General features: G+C 34.4%; 3 pseudogenes; all 3 read left to right on the top strand.

Moving 5' to 3' along the window:
* Positions 1 to 1,252: 1,252 nt before the first annotated feature.
* LOC135232132 (olfactory receptor 4A47-like) lies at positions 1,253 to 2,183 on the top strand (annotated as a pseudogene).
* Positions 2,184 to 11,190: 9,007 nt separating this feature from the next.
* Positions 11,191 to 12,277, top strand: LOC135231942 (olfactory receptor 4A5-like; annotated as a pseudogene).
* Positions 12,278 to 14,434: 2,157 nt separating this feature from the next.
* LOC135232133 (putative olfactory receptor 4A4) lies at positions 14,435 to 15,382 on the top strand (annotated as a pseudogene).
* Positions 15,383 to 21,150: the final 5,768 nt, after the last annotated feature.

Below are 21,150 nucleotides of genomic sequence, written 5' to 3' on the forward strand. Positions count from 1 at the left end.
GAATGAGTGACTTTCAAAGACCTTAGATGATACTTATGAAAGCAGGTTTTTACTTCTATTCACAGGAGTGATAGGTTGGGTAAGAAAAGGACTGAAATTGTTCAGTAGACTTACCAAATAGAAGGTGTTTTTATAAAGGAGAGCACAGAATTGGGTTGTGTGCTTGAAATAGATGTGGAGTAGATGGATTAATATTTTAAACAATGCAGATAGAACACTGTAGAAAAATAGAAAGGAAAATATTTACTGCAGGAAATGGAGGAGACAATTACAGGGAGACTATTTTAAAATTGATAAAGAGATGGGATTTAGTGCACACACAGAAGGTTTGGTCATAGAAACAGAAAATTCATGCATTGTGAAGAAGAGGTCCAGCAGAATTATGATGTCAGATATTGAAGCAAATGTCAATAGGGATTTCAAGAGTAACTGGATATCATTACTAGGATTATTTTAAGAGAAACCAGGGTTGTTTAATATTGAAGATATTTATGATATAGTTTGTGTGTGTGCGCATGTGTGTGTGTGTGTGTACAGTCTTCTTTTTCATTTTTTCCTTGGAATCTCTTCTCTCATCTTTTTCACTCCTGCACACACACCACCAGCAAAAAAGTAAACTGTTTACAACAAAAATTGTATCTTTCCATGTTTTATTCATACTCATATTTTTTATTTTTTTATAATAATATTGTTCATAATTTTATGCTTATTCCTTTGTTGTTCAACAGTACCTTGTCAGCAACAATTTTTAAAATTATGAAATATGTCCATTGTGGATTTCAGTTATTAGTTAAAAAGGTTCTGCCATTCGTAGAATGCAGAAAAAAAATCTCATTTATTAACATGAGGGTGAATATTAAGTAAATCTTCCTTTATTTTTATATTAAAATTTATTCTATTTAGATTTTATTTTTATAAATAGTATTAATTATATATACAGAATTTTATTTTCTACCAGATGTGACGAGTTAGTGTGGTAACCCTAATTATTTCATAATCTTCTCTTTCCCCCTAAGTTTCTAATTACTTGTTTGTCTTTCATTATTTGATAAAATAACTGAAGTTATGGACCAAATTTTAATCAGCCCTATATTCCTAACATATTGTACAGGGTTGAAACATAATAAGTCATAATTCCTATTTGTTGAATGAATAAATAAATTATCTGGAGATTTCATAAAGTCACTAGTTGCCATTATACTTACAAGTAAATTTGTCCTGAGCTCTGAAATAAGGACACACAGAAGAACATATGGAACAATGGAACAATGTGACTGAATTTGTCCTCTTGCGGTTCACTCAGAGTGTCCAGGGTCAGAAAATATTTTTTGTTGTGTTCTTGCTCATGTACATTGTGACAATGGTGGGAAACCTAATTTTTGGCGTGACTGTTGTGGTCGGCCCAACAGTGGATACCCCTATGTACTTCTTTCTTAATTACTTATCATTAATGGATGCTGTTTATTTACTACAAAAAAAAAAAAAACAGCTACCCCAAATAAGATTATAGACTTACTCTATGAGAAGAAAACCATTTCTTTTCAAGGTTGCCTGACCCAGCTTTTTGTAGAACACTTATTTGGTGGTTCTGAGGTTTTACTTCTGGTGGTCATGGCCTATGATCGATACTTGGCTATCTGTAGACCTCTGCATTATGTGATGATCATGAACCAACAGGTGTGTGTTCTGCTGCTGCTGGTGACCTGGGTTGAAGGTTTTGTGCATGCTATAGCTCACCTTCACTTTGTTTACCATCTTCCCTTCTCTGGTCCCAATGTCATTGACCACTTCTGTTGTGACATGTACCTCTTATTAAAACTTGCCTGCACTAATACCTATGTCATTAGTCTCACTGTGATTGCCGATGATGGGTCAATATGTGTGATCATTTTTATGCTGTTACTCATCTCCTATGGAGTCATTATGCAGTCTCTGAAGAACCTTAATCAGGAAGGAATGCACAAAGCGTTATCCATGTGTGGCTCCCACATCACCGTGGTCGTCGTCTTCTTTGTCCCTTGTATTTTTCTGTATGTGAAACCTCTTTCCACCTTGCCCATTGATAAATTCTTGACTGTGTTTTGCACTGTTTCACCCCTGTGTTGAATCCTTTAATCTATACTCTGAGAAATGCGGAGATGAAAAATGCCATGAAGAAGCTTTTGACCAGAGAAAGAAAATGAGGTGACAGGCAAACACATAACCTACTTTCAATAAAGAACTGTCCCTTCCAGGAAAACAAAACAAAACAAAACACTGAATTCCTTTGCCATCCCGTTGATTATAGGGAAGTTGTATGTAATTATTTAATTGTGGTAAATATTTCCTCAAGTCATCATGTTTGTGCCTGATGAAAAACATATATTGGGTATCTCCAGCGATAAATTTTGTTGAAAATATATTTTTAAGATTTTCTTTTCCTTAGAAAATATACATACTTTTTTGGTGTAGAATAGTTCTGTTGAGTCTATAGATTTATGTTGTAAGTGATGACTTATGCTACAGCTAATGCCATAAATTTATTTTAGTTGATAGAAGATTCTCTAATTTCTCTTTCTTAAATTAATCTAATCCTTTTTTCACAATTAATAGCGCTCATTGCCGATTTCTGAAAAATACTTTTTGAAATATAAAAATCTTTCCCTTCACCCCATACACAGATAGCTCCTGTTACTTAGAAGCTTATATATTTATATTTGTATCTGCCAAATATTTGAAATATGTAGTTTCACTTATATTGGCTAGTATGTTAAGGTTTATGAGAAAGAATGCTTCAGAATTCTAAATTAACCATAAGGAGGCTAAACATGCAAAAAGAATGTGAATGAACAAGACAGTTAGGCAGAAAAATGACTCAATCTTGCTTCTTTTCCCAGTTGGTTAATCATCTCCTCATGTGGAGCAGCTTTGTTTGGTGTTATATTTTCATAAAGATGATGTATTCATCTTCCAAGGTCATTTAAAATATCTGATGAAGACTTTGTTGTTTTTGAATATCTCATCTCCTTCTTGCTCATAGTGTTTCATGGTCTTCTAAAAGGTCTTAAACCCAAAAAAAAAAAAAAAAAGGAAACCTGTTGCCGATTTCAACTCACAGCGACTCTATAGGACAGAGTAGAATTGCCCAATAGCATTTCCAAGGAGTGCCTGGTGGAATCAAACTGTTGACCTTTTGGTTAACAGCTGTAGCTCTTAACCACTATGCCACCAGGGTTTCCAAAAGGACCCACACCCTGCCTTTCATATGGAAAATTAGCAAAATCCATAATCAATGAACTTCAACATCTTGACACTGGATTATCTTGCATCATGTCATTGTCAAGAAAGATGCTGACCATTCATGCTGTTTCCGTCCTCACATCTCTTCCTAGGGGAACACAGATTATTAGGTAATAAAGAGATCGGAATATATTGTTTTATTTGACAGAGGCCTCATTCATTACATCTTTGTGAACATTTCTCTTTGGACTCAGGCTTAAAATATTATCTGCCCCTGTGAAAGTAGGAAACTTGTGGTCAAAGGCACTCATGGTCCCTGCCTCCCCTGTTTCGTCTTATCTCATGAGAGCTAATGTGTTGGGGTGCTGGGTTCATTACACTGGTAAAGCATTCTGTATGCTTGACTTTGTATCCTGGTATTTATCTACAGTATTATTACCCTGCTTTTTTATTTTTTATACCATTTCAACCCTTCCTAAGCATAACACTATTCATCAAATAATATTAAACATTCGGTTGTTCTTAGTTAGTATAACTAAATGCTCTGCTTTTGGCTATTTAGTCAATTTTCAAATTTGTATAGTTATATCAAGTGATGAGATAAAAATTCTAGTTTATTGCCTATTTATGTTCACTGATTTATAGGTTATCTGAAGGCAGACAATTATTCCTGTGCTCTCTGTTTCTTGCACAATGTCTGGGATAAAGAATTCACCACAAAAACTTTGTAAATTATTTGTATTCTTGAATTCTCTATCTATTGGAGTTAGAATTTTTACTGAGAGATTTTGATGAACTTTTTGTGTATTAGATATATGTACCACTTTTCTTTGATATTTGCTATAAATGTTTACTGTACCATGTTTTTCATATTATAATTATGGGCTTTTTTTATATACAAATGTTATATTTAAGAACTCTTTTACTTTTTGATTTCTTCATTTACATATACTTGGAGAATTCCATTCCCTCTCATTGACTTTATACACTGTAACCTTTTTTTTCTGTCCTGTAAATAGCTTTTGAAATAATTCTGCTTTCAACCATCTAGAATTTATCTTCATTTGTGGTGAAGGAACCTAAACCTGTTTTCTCCAAATGAGTAAAATGTTCGGACATCATAGTTTATTAATTATTTTCAGTACTAACTTAAATTTTTTTCTGTTAATATGTCATTTTATACATCTAAAAGTGTCAATCTTTTCTTCTACTTTTTTTTTACTTTTGGCTTATTTCTCTGGCACTAACACACACTATTTCAGTAATCACATATTTTTAACATTATTTATACCTGGTCAAAAAAAAAAGAAAGAAACCAAATCTGTTACCATCAAGTCTATTCTGATTCATAGTCACCCTATAGCTGCCCTATAGGGTTTCCAAGGAGCAGCTGATGAATTCGAAGTGCTGACTTTTTAGTTAGCAGCAAAGCTCTTTAACCACTAAGCCACACCCTTCTATTAGAAAACTCTCTTTGGAAAACAAAGAATTTTGTTTTTCTTTCAGGAGGTGAACGTTGCATCATTCATATCACTCAACAACAGAAATGGAAATCTTGCCAGAGGTTCCATTTTGTTCTGAAAATTATACCTGTATGATAGACTTCCCCTGAGCCACATTCTTTGCTGTATATCTGTATGTAGTATTTTTTTTATTAAAGTGTTTTGTTATGCTGTTCAGTCTTTTAGTGAATGACCCTCTGACATTACCCATGAACTAAAGGACACTCATGATGTGATCTTCTTATGTCTCTATGAAAGCGCAATGACCTTCCACTAGTAGTCTTTCAAATAGCATGCATCTTGTCACTGTATCAGGGAATTTTTGAATCCCACCTCTTAGTGTTCATCACTGGGTGGCAGTATTCGGCTTCTGCCAGTGTCACCATCTGCATATGTTTATATACTAGACATTTCCAGAGTTATCTGAGCACTAGGATTATGGCTTTCTAATGAAAAGCTGAACAAAGAAAAAGAAGAATTGATACATCTGAATTGTGGTGTTAGCAAAGGATATTTAACATACTATGGACTGCCTGAAGATTGTAATGAATTAACATACTTTGAGTATGATCATGTCTAAGTTTTTATCTCACAGAACTGTGACAGTATGCTAAGTCAATCCTTGAAGACAAATCTAAATATGTATTCACTTCTTTCCACAAATAACATTTCTCTAATTCTAAAAGCTCATTTGGAAGCAGAACAATATGGAAATTGCATCAAATTTTGAAAAAGCAATGAACTGTTGTTGATAATATGACAGATTCTAATGTTGTAAAAATTAAAATCAAGTGATACTGCTCAGAAAACACACTCAGAAATGTAAGCTAACCTAAATTTGGGGTGCTTCTGGTTACAAATGACAGAAAACTCAACGAAAACCTTTTTGATATATAAAGATATTTATTAATTGGCCATCATATCTGTAAACTTCAAGATTATGACAAGGTTCAGGGTAAGATGATAAAGTATATCAATTTTGTGTAAAGGAGCCATGCATGCAAGTAAAATTTTAGCTTATGCAAAGTTAAGTAACAGTTTGAAGTCTTAGTCAAGTTGAGTCTTGGCCCAAATGAAAACAAAGTGATTAAGTTAAGAGACATCCTCTTGGATCAGGAGTTAAATCTTCATGTTGTGACTATTCCTGAAAGCAATTGTTGACTGTGTTTGAGAAATAGATCTTTAAGGTTCCAGCTGACCTAGATTCAGGCTTAGATCAACAACATTTGCTCTAATCCAGAAGTGCGGAACTGTGATTATCTGCCTTTTCAAGAAATGGACAGTAAATTTCAATAAGTTACCTAGACCAAATATTCTCTGCCTCTGAGCCATAGGGGTTTTTGGTATTAGACCCTCTAATAGTCAGAGTAAGGCCTTCCTCTGCTAGGAATATGGTTAGGCAAGAGAATCTGGGGCTTGTTCTTCCTTCACTTTGGAATAAATATTATTTACTGTATCTAAAGACTTACTATTATAAAACTCATAATTTATAATTTGCTTTATATTAAAATTTTCTCTTCACATCACACACTTTTCTAATTACTTGGCTGTCTGCTACTTTTTCTTGGCAAAACCCAAGTCTTTTTCCTCTAGGGATGTCTAGGGGAGAAAAGTGTCCACGAGCGGTAATTTCATTTGACTTTGTTCCAAATATTCTAACAAACTAATTTATAAGGAACTTGCATTATCTTTCATTTAAAACAGTGATGATGTAAAAAACCACACACTACCTCTGCACATATAAATGGAATAATTATTTCCTGACAGAATGACCCAAGAGATTACTTAAAACTCAAATTCCTGTCCAGGCTGGAGACACTCTCTTTAACTGGCATCTAATCCTGTAGATGTTCTCTTGTTATATTTTCCATTGATACCTACCTCCCATTGCTTGTAGGAATTTATGGAAGGTCACGATTTTCTAGAGTGTGGTTAGAGAGATATAGGGGCATTCTTCTAATGAGGAAAGAAATTGTCTTTGGATATGCTTTTCAAATGACTGAATTGCTGAAAATTTCTGCTTCTATTTGTGAGAAGCTCTGTCATTGGCATTTCCAGGAAGTTAAATCTCAGCCTTTGCCTTGTTAGGTACAGATTTAATGACTAGGGATATGAGTGTTACCCTAAAACCTCAGTCAAAATAAAGTAATTTTTGCTTACTTCATCAAAATTGATTAAAAAGAGAAAATTTCAATAAACTAAATTGAGTGATTTTTTCCTTTCTTTTTTGTTTGTGTCACTAAATAACAGTCTTGGCCAGATTAATTTCCATTAATTTGCTCAGTTTCTACAGTCATGCACACACAGCATCTTCATTGTTCTTCCAGTACATTTTCCCAACAGGTGAGAACGTTCAACTGTTTATTATTATTTTTAAATGTCTTCGTGTTCCAGTCATCCACATACAAACTTCTACAGTTACCTGAAAAAAAATGATTATGATGGGCAGCTAGTGTGGAAGTATGAAAAGTGTAACCACTTGGAACTATTTCTAGATCCACTGATCACCCACACGTTGTCATGTGTTCTGTGATTGCAGATAAATGCATGAGGTATCACAGTTACTCTCAAGGAAAGAAGCCCCAATTTTCAGGACTAAGGACAAGAACCAAGAGGTGAGTTTTTGAGACATCTGACAGAGGATACTTATTAAAAATTTACATGATATATTGAAATAGAGCTAATTTCTTAAATACATTTCATTTATATTAATTTTGAGTTTGTAAAATTAAGCAAGAGAAACACAGAAATAAACCAGAACATACACAGTCTATTCTGCTTTAGTATTTTATCCTGATAGACGTTTACTGTCCTTTTACCAGGTAGCAAAAGAAGCACGTTATGCATTACAAGTAAGTCAATAGGTTTGTCATCTTGGTTCATAGGATATGTGATATGTTAATAATGATTTATAATTAATTTAGGTATATTGGAACTAAATAAAAAATCCAAACCCATTGCTGTCTAGTCAAGTGGATTCCAACTCATAGGGACCCTGTAAGACAGGGTAGAACTGCCGCATTAGGCTTCCAGGGAGCAGCTGGTGGATTCAAACTGCTGACCTTTTGGTTAGCAGCCCTTTTCTTCACCAGTGCACCACCAAGGCTCCGTGTTTGAACTAGAAAATTTTAAACTGTGTATTATATCAAGTGTGTCAAGGTATAAAGAAAAAATGCCTGTTATGCCTGGAAATGTGATATGTGCTTTTAAGTGTGAATATTTTAAAATTATGACAACTTTATACTGTATATCCTTTTTGCGTGTATACAAAATTATGACAATAACCATATTTATATATATATCTTTTATATATATACAAAAAGAAAGCAACGATCATGAAGTACCTTGCCTACTGTCACTTAGAGAGACTTATAAAACTGTAATTATAATGTACCATAGAGGTTATTTTTGTTACTTTGGTATTTTAATTTCTCTTTGTAAAAAGCCATGTTAAAGGATTTTAACAAGTTAAAGGATTCTTTTTCTAGAAAGGTGTAAACTTAGTGGTTTAAGTTGAAAGCTTAGTAATTCTTTTAGCTTGTATAATATCAAATATTTGAGGACTGAAACTATAGCGGTTACTTTACATACTGATTGTTTTACATGGAAATAATTTAGCTGGCCAATAGAATATTTATTTCAGTGCAATCCAGCAGTGATTATTACTAAGATTAAGGACACTAGATCTTGCAGAAAATAAGAGTTAAAAAATAATTAGATATAAACTATCTTTACTATTATATTCTCCAACAACAAAAAATTCTCCAACAGCTGTGCCTTTATTAGTCTACAGCTTCAAAAAATGATAGAACTCCTGAATCACTTGGACATACAGAGTGCTCATTTCATCTGGTTTCTAAAAGAAAGCTCAGAATTCTTCTGCACATGTTCTTTCCCCTCAACCAAATCAATACAAATGAAATCAGCTTGTCTACATTTGAGGTTTAGTAATTCAGTGATTTTCTGTAACAATGAATAATCTTAAAGATTGTGTTTGAATCTACATATGTACTATTCTCTCTTGAGTTTCTCTTTAACTATAAGTGCTAGGGACTCTGAGGATTCAATGTTCTTTTTTTTTTCCCCCCTTTGGGTTTTCTTTTCTTTTTCTTCTTTTCCTTCCTTTCCTTTGTCTTTCCTCTCACCCCCTCTCTTCTCCTCCAATCATCTCTCTTGTCCTCTTGTCTTTTTTTCTTTTCATCTCTTCTCCCCTTTGCCCTTCTTTTGCTTTCATTTCCCTTTCTTTTTTATTATTTCTTTTCTAGGATGGGCTCTGTGTTTATTTCTAATGGCTTCCCAAGAAGAGTAAGTTCAGCAAGCCTCAGTGGTTGGCCTTTCAGCTCTCTTTCAGTAAAAGAAATCATTCTGAAGATTTCTTAAGAATGTTACCCCCACTTAACACATTAATATCCCTATTACTTGTGTATATTAATTTCTTAAGTATTATTTCTCTGCTTCCTGATTTGATTCTTCTTTTCTTTCATTTTCTACTCTTTAGGCCTCCATCTGATGCATGGGTACAAGTTTTTCCTTTTTTTCTGCTTAACTTCCACCAATACACACACCGTGACAAGTCGATATTACCACACATATAGAATAAAATAGATAATTCTTATAATGTACAATTTATCCTATGTCCAAAATTGTGTGTCTGTGAGTTATAGGTATATAATATTCTTTTTATAAGTAATATACTTATTACTAATGTGACAAAGACCCAGGTGATTTGTTCTGATCAAATGTCCGTAGAGAAACATTCAAGAACAATAATAAAAAGCTATGATTTTTTGATCCTTTATCAGGATCCAGGGAGTGCTCTAGGCCCTTTACATGTAAACAAACACACACAAAAACTTCAGAGATAGGTACAATTGGTTTTCCCATTCACAAATTATGAAACTGAGGCACAAAGAGGTTTATTAAGTTGCTCAGATTCACCAGGATATTAATTGGTGAAGGGGAAATTCCTATACAGACAGTGTTGCTCTGTAGTGCACATTACTCACCACTGTGCTATGCTCTCTCCTCAAGGACGCCCTGGGCTGTACAAAGGCACACACTGAGTGAGAAACCTTACCCAATATTTGGTCACAGTAATGATCCAATTCCAACACTGGCTAGCATTTTTAAAGTAACATCCATGAGCTTGGAGATTGTTGTTTAATTCCAAATATACAAATAGAAGTACCCAGCAGAATAAAATAAGTTGGGCTTTCACTGATAGTATCATAGACAGTTGGTCTAGGAAGGATTCTAAAACCCTTTATTTTCCAATGAGTAAACTGAGACAGACTTGTGACTAAATTTAGAAAATGACTAAAGCTCATACTTTCTTACACTGTTTGGGCTTTTCCTTTGAGTATGTTCCTTTTTGGAATCTTGTCAATGAAGTTCTTAAATTTGACCACTCTCAGTGCCTAAGAAGCATTATATACAAAACCGCATTCCACTGTCTTCTACCTTTCTTTACAGTGTCTGTTTTCTCCCCCATCACTGCCCAGCTTACCCCCAAATGGTTTGAAAATAGTGGCTGCTAATGTACTAGTTGGTAATAGTTATATGTCAGTTAATTTCAGTTCAAAAATGTTTGCTTAAAATATGGATCATATTGTAAGTGTACTCACCACAAATCCTACCAACTTAAAGTGCTGACTGTATGTCAGTAGAGTATAGAAGTGTGTTAAGAGTTGTGAGGTAAGCAAAGAGGAAATGGAAAAAATTATGTATGCTTAAGAAAAGACAATCTATGTCCAAATAATTGCTACAGGGAATAGTGTGCTAAATAATTTTATAGTGATCTGATACATTTCAAAGTCCAGGCTCTTCAAATTTAGTGAGAGATTCATAAAGACTGAACAACCTTTGAGGCGGGAAGGCCCACACTTCTAATAATAGAATATCATAATATGTACTGAGATATTCCTGAAGAGGGTTTATTTTTGGTGCTATTATTTGGTTTTATATAGATCATACTGTAAAGGTACTCATCACAAATGTTACCAACTCTAAGTACTGATTCTATTTCAATTTATTAATTTGGAGTTTATCTTCGCCACCAGAGAATAAGTTTCTTGAGAGCAGAAACCCTTTCCCTCTTTGTCATTGCTGACCTCTGTACCAAGCACGGTCATGTTTAAAAAAGGAGTATTAAATGAATGAAAGTCTGTTAGGCCTCTGACTGATCTTCTCTACAGAAGGTCCACTAAGATTTAGAGATAGAACTTGTTATTCGTAGGCCCAATTTAGTCATCTGAGAAGAAGTAGAATTCTTAAAGGAAGACATATTAGGATCTTTGGAAGAGAACATCAGTAGACTTTCTTAAACGTTTATTATGTATAAGCCACTGTGGAAGATTAATACTGAAGTGCTCCATGGCCTAATGGACATATTCATAGTGATGTCCATGATTTCATTACAGGCTTGTTCTTCTGAGCTCCCATCTCTGAAACAGGTCTTACAGAAGAATAAATGGGACACAGTAACAATGTAACAGAATTTGTCCTCCTGGGACTCACTCAGGATCCTGAAGGTCAAAAAGTGTTATTTGTCATGTTTTTGCTCATCTACATTGTCACGATGGTGGGCAACCTGCTCATTGTCATGACTGTTGTTGTCAGCCCATCCCTTGGCTCTCCCGTGTACTTCTTCCTTGCCTATCTGTCACTCATGGATGCTGTTTATTCCACTGCCATTTCCCCCAAAATGATTCTAGACTTACTCTGTGATAAAAAGACTATTTCCTTCTCAGCTTGCATGGGCCAGCTATTTATAGAACACTTATTTGGTGGTGCTGAGGTCTTTCTTCTGGTGGCAATGGCCTATGACCGCTATGTGGCCATCTGTAAGCCACTACATCACTTGACCATCATGAATCGACAGGTTTGCATTCTCTTGCTGGTGGTGGCCTGGGTTGGAGGTTTTTTGCACTCTGTAGTTCAACTTCTCTTTGTGTACAGCCTCCCCTTCTGTGGCCCCAAAGTCATTGATCACTTCGGCTGTGATATGTACCCGTTATTGGAACTCGCTTGCACTCACACCTATTTTATAGGCCTCACTGTTGTTGCCAATGGAGGAGCCATCTGTATGGTAATTTTTATCCTTCTACTAATCTCCTGTGGGGTCATCCCAAACTCCCTGAAGACTCACAGTTAGGAGGGGAGGCGCAAAGCCCTGTCTACCTGCAGCTCCCACATCACAGTGGTTGTCCTCTTTTTTGTGCCATGTATTTTCATGTATGTTAGACCTCTTTCCAAATTTCCCATTGACAAATCCATGACTGTGGTTTATACAGTTATTACTCCCATGTTGAATCCTCTGATATACACCCTGAGAAATTCAGAGATGAAAAATGCTATGGAAAAAATCTGGAGTAGAAAGTTAACCACAGGTAGAGTAAGAATGAGCATCCGCACTGAAAATAACATTGCTAACTTTGAAGTAAGAAATAGTTAATAAATGATCACAATGAATGATTAAGTCAATTCAATGGATTCTCTAGGAATAATAAAAGAAAAAATACATCTCTTTATTGACATAAAGGCATCCAAAATGTAGAATAAATTATTCTTTGACATTAGAATTAAACTAATAGACACATTCTGGAGGCTGGATAAAAGCAAACATATTTTTTCTCTTATAAATAAAAATAAAACTAAGCTCACAGTGTAATTTCATTTTTCTCAGTATATACTGAAACAGGGCTTCAAAGAAATTCTTTGTTTTTTTTTTTTTCCATTTAGAAAGAGAAAAAACAAGTTACTTTGGAAAATTTTATATCATTCCAATTAATGAGAAAACAAATTGGCCAATACTTAGAACAAATTTCTGAGGCCAAAAGTATGGTTTTACAAAAATTTACTGTTCATTATTCTCTTCACACAAGAGCTTTTTTTAACCTCACTATGCATTTTGTGTTTAAGATTACTTCTGTTCCTCTGGGCAATGTCTATGCATTTGCAATTCTGCATATTTTAGTGAGACATGATATTGTGTTTGGTTTGAGACACCATCAGTGAGCAATTTTGGTAGATAGGATGTGGTTGATGAAGAAAACTCATTCTAGTTTTCTTGACTAGAGGACAGATAGTATTCTTTCAGTTTGAATTTGAAAATAACACTGATCTAAGTTATAAACATATTTTATATTTTCCTCATTAGTCAGTATATGCACTTTCTGTGATTCTTAAATGAGTAGACAGAGCTTCTGATTTTATTTCCATGAAATTGAATATTTGGAAAGAAATGTGTTGTTTTACACAAGCAGCATGTTCCCAAAAGTTGTATTAAACTTAAATACATTTAAAAAAAAAATTTTTTTTTTTTTTTTTTTTTACGTAGGTACTTAGTAATGATTTGTTTAGGTAAAAACAAAATTTTCTTTTTTTCAATCTTATGTAAAAAAAAAAAAAAATGTTTTTCTCCACCTACAGCCCATCCAGGAACATCCCAAATCCAGAAAGCTGAAAGAATTTTCTCAGGGTAAGATGGAACGTTATCTATGCTTAACAAGAGTTTACTTTTCTAACTAAAAGAAAGATTTTAGAACTTCTCTTAGTTTTCAATTTTAGTGTGTAATTTTTCATGTACATCCAGCAACATATGCAATTATTTATAAACTTGTAGCCTCTTACTTAGAATATTATCGAAATCATTGAAACTTACTGATTCACTTCTCTGATGCCATTTTCCACCTCTTTTCAGAAGTAATCGCAATTCTAAATTTTTAATCATACTTAAATAATAGTTTAACTATGTATGTATCCTTAAAGGAGGAAGAGTGACAAAGAGGATGGGATCTAGTGCACACACAGAGGTTTTAGCCATAGAAACAGAAAATCCATGTACTGTGAAGAAGAGCTCCAGCAGAAATATGACATCAGATATTGAAGTAAATGTCAACAGAAATTTCAAGAGTAACTGGATATCATTATTAGGATTATTTTAAGAGATAGCAGGGCTGGTTAATATCTCGATGATATTTATTATATAGTTGTGTGTGTGTGTGTGGTCTTCCTTTTTCCTTGGGATCTCTTCTCTCATCTCTTTCACTCCTACACACACATCACCAGTAAAAAAGTAAACTTTTTACAACAAAAATTGTATCTTTCCATGTCTTATTCATGCTCATATAATTATTTTTATTTTGGCTTATGGTAGTATTATACATAGTTTTATGCTTATTTCTTTGTTGCTCAGCAGTACTTTGTCAGTACCAGTTTTTGAAATTGTGAAATATGTCCATTGGGGATTTCAGTTATTAGTTAAAAAGATTCTACCTTTCCTAGAATGTAGAAAATAATCCCATTTACTAACACGAAAGTAAGTATTACGTAAATCTTCCTTTTATTAAAGCTTTATTCTACTTATATTTTATTTTTATAAATAGAATTAACCATATATACACAATTTTATTTTCTACCAGATGTGGCCAGTTAGTGCGGTAACCCTATTTCTTTCATAATCTATGCCTTTCCCCTATGTTTCTAATTACATTTTTGTCTTTCATTATTTGATAAGATCACTGAGGTTATGGACCATATTTTAATCAGCCTTGTATTCTAAAAATATTGTACAGGGCTGAAACATAATAAATCATAATGCCTATTTGTTGAATGAATAAATAGATTATCTGGGGATTTCATAAAGTCACTAGTCATTATAATTACATGTAAATTTGTTCTGAACTCTGAAATAAGGACACACAGAAGAGCTTATGGAACAAAGGAAAAATGTGACCTAGTTTGCCCTCTTGGAGCTCACTCAGCCTTCAGGGTCAGAAAATATTATTTGTTGTGTTCTTGCTCATGTATATTGTGACAATGGTGGGTAACCTACTTATTGGTGTGACTGTAGTGGTCAGCCCAACACTGGGTGCCCCTATGTACTTCTGTCTTGGCTACTTAGCATGTATGGATGCTGTTTTTTCTACTGCAGTTAATCCAAATATGATCTTAGACTTACTTTATGAGAAGAAAACAATTTCTTTCCAAGATTGCCTGACCCAGCTTTCTGCAGAACATTTATTTGGGGGTTCTGAGGTTTTACTTCTGATGGTCATGGCCTATGATCGCTCTGTGGCTATCTGCACACCCTTGCATTAGATGACCATCATGAACCAACGGGTGCATGTTCTGTTGCTGTCGATGACCAGGGTTGGAGGTTTGTGCATGCTGTACTTCATCTTCTCTTTGTTTACAATCTTCCCTTCTGTGGTCCCAATGTCATTGACCACTTCTGCTGTGACATGTACCCCTTATTATAACTTGCTGGCACTGACACCTATGTCATTAGTCTCACTGTGGTTGCCAATGATGGGGCAACATGTGTGGTCATTTTTATCCTGTTATTCATCTCTTATGGAGTCATTATGCACTCCCTGAAGAACCTTAGTCTGGAAGGAAGGTGCAAAGCCTTATCTACCTGTGGCTCCAACATCACTGTGGTAGTCCTCTTCTTTGCCCCTTGTGTTTTCCTGTATGTGAAACCTCTTTCCACCTTACCCATTGATAAATTCTTGACTGTGTTTTGCACTGTTTTCACCCCTGTGTTGAATCCTTTAATCTATACTCTGAGAAATGTGGAGATGAAAAATGCCATGAAGAACTCTCGACCAGAAAAAGAAAATGAGGTCTTAAACAAATGCATCACCTACTTTCACTAAAAAACCATCCCTACCACCCTACCAGGAAAACAAAACAAAACACTGAAATCCACTGCCATCCAGTCAATTCCAGGGAAGCTGCACGTAATTGTTTAACTGTAGTAAATATTTCCTCACGTAATCATGATTGTGCATGATGAAAAACATTTATTAGGATGCTTCCAATGATTACTTTTGTTGAAAATATATTTTTAAGATTTTCCTTTCCTGGGAATATATACATTTTCTTTCTTTTTTTTTTTTTTTTTGGTGTAGAATAGCTCTGTTGAGTCTGTTGATTTATGTTGCATGTGATGACTTAAGCTACAGCTGATGCCAGAAATTTATTTTAGATGATAGAAGATTCTCTGATGTCTCTTTCTTAAGTAAAACTAATCCTTTTTCACAATTAATAGTGTTTATTGCCAATTTCAAAATAATACATTTTTAAATACGACATAAAAATATGTTTTACTCCACCCCATACAGAGATGGGTCACATTACATTAGAATTTTATATTTTTATACCTGAAAGATGTTTTAAATATGTAGTTTTGCTTATATTGGTTAGCATGTTAAGGTTCATAGAAAGAATGCTTCAGAATTCTAAATTAATCATAAGGTGGCTAAAGATACAAAAGGAATGTGAATGAACGAGGCAGATAGGAAGAAAAATGACCCAATCTGGCTTGTTTTCCAAACTGGGAAATCATCTCCTCAAGTGGGGCAGCTTTGTTTGGTGTTATATTTTCATAAAGATGATGCATTCATCTTCCAACATCATTTAAAATACCTGATGAAGCCTTTGTTATTTTTCAGTATCCCATCTCCTTCCTGCTTATAGTGTTTCATGGTCTTCCAAAAGGTCCTAAACAAACAAAAAAAAGAAACAAACCTGTTGCCGATTCTGACTCATAGAGACCCTATAGGACAGAGTAGAATTGCCCCATAGGGTTTCCAAGGAGTGCCTGGTGGAATCTAACTGCCCACCTTTTGGTTAGCAGCTTTAGCTGTTAACCACTATGCCACCAGGGTTTCCAAAAGGCTGACTTTCACTTGGAAAATTAGCAAAATCCATAATCAATGAGCTTCACGTGTACACTCCAGAACTTGGTACTGGATTATTTTGTGTGATTTCCTTGTCAAGAAGGATGCTGACCATTCATGCTGTTTCCATCCTCACTTCTCTTCCTAGGGGAATGCAGATTATTAGGTAACAAAGGGATTGGAATATATTGTTTTATTTGACAGAGGCCTTATTCATTATATTTTTGTGATCATTTCTCTGTTGAAACAGGCTTAAAATATTATCTACCCCTGCGATAGCAGGAAACTTGTGGTCAAACACACTCGTGGTCCCTGCCTCCCCTATTTAGGCCTATTTTATGATGGTCTAATGTGGTGGGGGATTGGGTCCATTTCACTGGTAAAGCACACTGTATGCATGCCTTTGTATCCTGGTATTTATCTCCAGTATTATTACATGGCTATACCAACTCAACCCTTCCTAAGCTGACACAATTCATCAAATAATGTCAAACATTTGGTTGGTCTGAGTTCACATAACTAAATCCTTCACTTTTGGTTATTCAGTCAATTTTAAAATTTGCATAGTGATGTCAAGCGATGAGATAAAAATTCTAGTTAATTATCTATTTATGTTCACTGATTTATAAGTTACCTGAAGGTAGAAAAGGTAATTATTGTTGTGCTCTCTCTTTCTTGTGCAATGTGTGAGATATAGAAATCACACCAGAAACTTTTAAATTATTTGTATTTTTGAATTCTCAATCTATTGGAATCAGAATTTTACTGATGAACTCTCCATGTATTAAATATATGTACTAGTTTTTTTGATATTTGCTAGAAATGTTCACCATACCATGTTTTTCATATTATCATTATGAGTGTTTTTTATATACATTCTATTTAAAAATTCTTTTACTTTTAGAATTCTTCATTTCCTTAAACTTGGAGAATTCTATTCCCTTTCATTGACTATACATTTTAATCTTTTTGTTTTGTTTTGTAAGTAACTTTTCAAATAATTCTGTTTTAGCCCATCTGGAATTTATTTTTATTTGTGGAAAAAGAATATCTAAACCTATTTTCTCCAAATTGGTAAAATATTCTTCCAGCATAGCTTATTAACTGAGTACAAATTGAATTTTTTTTTTCTGTTTATATGTCATTTTGTACATCTTTAAAAGAATCAAATCTTCTACTTTTTCTTTTTTTGGTTTATTTCTCTTCTATTAAAACACACTATTTCAGTAATCAAATATTTCTAATGTTATTTATACCTGGTCCCCCCCAAAACAAACCAAATCTGTTGCCATCGAGTCTATTCTGACTCATAGCCACTCTGTAGAACAGAGCAGAACTGCCCCATAGAGTTTCCAAGGAGCAGCTGGTAGATTCAAAATGCTGACTTTTTGGCTAGCAGCTGAGCTCTTTGACCACTATGCCACACCCTTTTGCTTAAGAACTCTCTTTGGAAAACAAAGGATTTTGTTTTTCTTTCAGAAAGTGAGCACCACATTCATATCACTCAACAACAGAAATGGAAATCTTGACAGAGGTTTCATTTGTTCTGAAAATTATACTTATGAATATGGCATACTTCCCCTGAGCCACATCCCTGGCCATGTATCTGTATGTACAATTTTGTTTTTATTAAGGAGTTTTGTTATGCTGCCCAATCTTTTAGTGAATGACTCTCTGATATCAAGCATGATGTAAAGGGAACTCATGATGTCATTTCCTTGTGTCCCTATGACTTCCAATGACCTTACACTAGCTGTCTTTCAAATAGTATGCATGTTACCAGTGTATCAGGGAACTTTTGAAGCCCGTCTCCTAGTGCTCGTCACTGGGTGGCAGTATTAGACTTCTGCCAGTGTCTCCATGTGCAAATGTTTGTATAACAGACATTTCCAAAGTTATCTGAGCATTAGGATTATGGCTTTCTAATGCAAAAGCTATACAAAGAAAAAAGAAGACAAAAGGAGAATTAGTGCATCTGAATTGTGGTGTCAGCAAAGGATGTTTAAAATACCATGGACTGTCAGAAGAATGTAACGAGTTAACTTACTTTGAGTATGATCCTGTCTAAATTTTATTTCACAAAAGTGTGATACTATGCTAAGTCAATCATTGGGGAAAAGTGTAAATACATATTTCACTTTTTTCTACATAAAACTATGCCTAATATTTCTCTAATTCTAAAAGTTCATTTGGAAGCAGAAAAACATGGAAATTCCATTAAAATTTTGAAAGATTAATGAACTGTTGTAGATAATAAGACAGACTATAATGTAAAATTAAAGTCAAGTGATACTGCCCAAAAAACACACTCATACACATAAACTAACCTAAATTCATATACATTTAAGATCAGGGTGTTTCAGTTAGGATGCTTTTGGTTGCAAATGACAGAAAACTCAACTAAAAACTTTTTCAACTATAAATGTTCTTATTAATTGGTCATTGAAACTATAAACTTCAAGGTTATGGGAAGCTTCAGGGTTAGTTGAGTTTTGGGTAAAGGAGCCATGCATGCAAGTAAAATTTAGCTCACTCAAAGTTAAGGTGCCAGTTTGAAGTCCTAGTCAAGTTGAGTCTTGGTCCAACTGAGAATAAAGTGATTAAGTTAAGACACATACTCTTGGATCGGGAGTTAAATCTTCATGCTGTGACTATTCATGAAAGCAATTGCTGATGGTGTTTGAGAAATAGATCAGTATGGTTCCAGCTGATCTAGATTCAGGCTTAGATCAACAACATCTGCCCCAATCCAGAACTGCAGAACTGGGATTATCTGCCTTTTCAAGAATTGGAAGGTAAATTTCAGTAACTTACCTAGTCCCAATGTTCTCTGCCTCTGAGCCATAAGGTTTATTGGGTATAATCCCTCTAACAGAGTAAGGCCTTTCTCTACTAGGAATATAGTAACGCATGAGAATCTGGGACTTGTTCTCCCTTCATTTTGGAATAAATGTTATCTACTTTATCTAAAGATTTAGTCGATGTTCAACCATTTCGAGTGGTGGCATATGATCAGGAACCAATGGTACTGAAGGAAGAAGTCCAAGCTGTTCTGAAGGCATTGGCGAAAAACAAGGCTTCAGGAATTGATGGAATATCAATTGAGATGTTTCAACAAACAGATGCAGCACCTGAGGTGCTCACTCGTCTATGCCAAGAAATATGGAAGACAGCTTCCTGGCCAACTGACTGGAAGAGACCCATATTTATGCCTATTCCCAAGAAAGGTGATCCAACCAAATGTGGAAATTATAGAACGATATCATTAATATCACACGCAAGCAAAATTTTGCTGAAGATCATTCAAAAATGGCTGCAGCCTTGTATCGACAGGGAACTGCCAGAAATTCAGGCCGGTTTCAGAAGAGGACGTGGAACCGGGGATATCATTGCTGATGTTAGATGGATCCAGGCTGAAAGCAGAGAATACCAGAAGGATGTTTACCTGTGTTTTATTGACTATGCAAAGACATTCGACTGTGTGAGTCATAACAAACTATGGATAACGTTGTGAAGAATGGGAATTCCAGAATACTTAATTGTGCTCATGAGGAACATTTACATAGATCTAGAGGCATGCTGTGCATTACAAGGAAGTCAATAGGGTTGTAATCTTGGTTCATAGGATATGTGATATGTTAATAAAGATGTATAATTAATTTAGATGTATTTGAGATAAATCAAAAAGATTTTTTTTTTATGTTTTTGAGTCAAGTGGATTCTAACTAACTCATAGGGACCCTGAAGGACAGAGTAGAGCTGCCCCATAGAGTTTCCAGGGAGCAGCTGGTAGATTCAAACTACCTACCTTTTAATTAACAGCCATACTCTTAACCACTGCACCACCAAGGCTCCATATTTGAACTAGGAAATTTACAACTATGTATTATATCAAGTGTGTCAGGGTGTTAAAAAAAATGTCTGTTATGTGTGGAAGTTAGGTACGTGCTTTTAAGCGTGAATGTTTTAAATGATGACAACAACCTTATATATATATATACATACATATGTATATCTTTTTGTATATATACAAAATTTTGACAAAAGCCATAATGACATATATATGTACTTTTTTTTTAAATTTATACTAAAAGAAACTGGTGAACAGGAAGTACCTTGCCTACTGCCACTTAGAGAGACTTATAAAACTGTAATTGTACTGTAGAGGTTGTTTTTGTTACTATGGCATTTTAATTTCTATTTGTAAAAAGCCATGTTCTTATAAAAATAAGTTAATTGATTTTTTTTTCTAGAAAGGTGTAAACTTAGTGGTTTAAGTTCACAGCCTAGTAATTAGTTTTTATAGTATCAAATCTTTGAGGACTGAAATTATAGTGGATACTTTACATACTGATTGTTTTACATGTAAATAATTTAGCTGGCCAATAGAATATTTATTTCAGTGCAATCCAGCAGTGATTATTACTAAGATTAAGGGCACTAGACCTTGCAGAAAATAAGTAGTTAAAAAACAGATATAAACTATCTTTACCATTATGTTCTTCAATAGCTGTGCCTTTATTAATCTACAGCTTCAAAAAATGATAGAACTCCTGAATCACCCAGACATACAGAGTGCTCATTACAGCTGGTTTCTAAAAGAAAGCTCAGAATTCTTCTGCACAGGTTCTTTCCCCTCAACCAAATCAATATAAATGAAATCAGCTTGTCTATGTTTGAGGAGTAGTAATTTGTCAATTTTCTGCAAGAAAGAATAATCCTAGAGATTGTGTTTGTATCCG

This window comes from Loxodonta africana, chromosome 7 (genome assembly GCF_030014295.1).
Source record: "Loxodonta africana isolate mLoxAfr1 chromosome 7, mLoxAfr1.hap2, whole genome shotgun sequence".
NCBI classification, from domain to species: domain Eukaryota; kingdom Metazoa; phylum Chordata; class Mammalia; order Proboscidea; family Elephantidae; genus Loxodonta; species Loxodonta africana.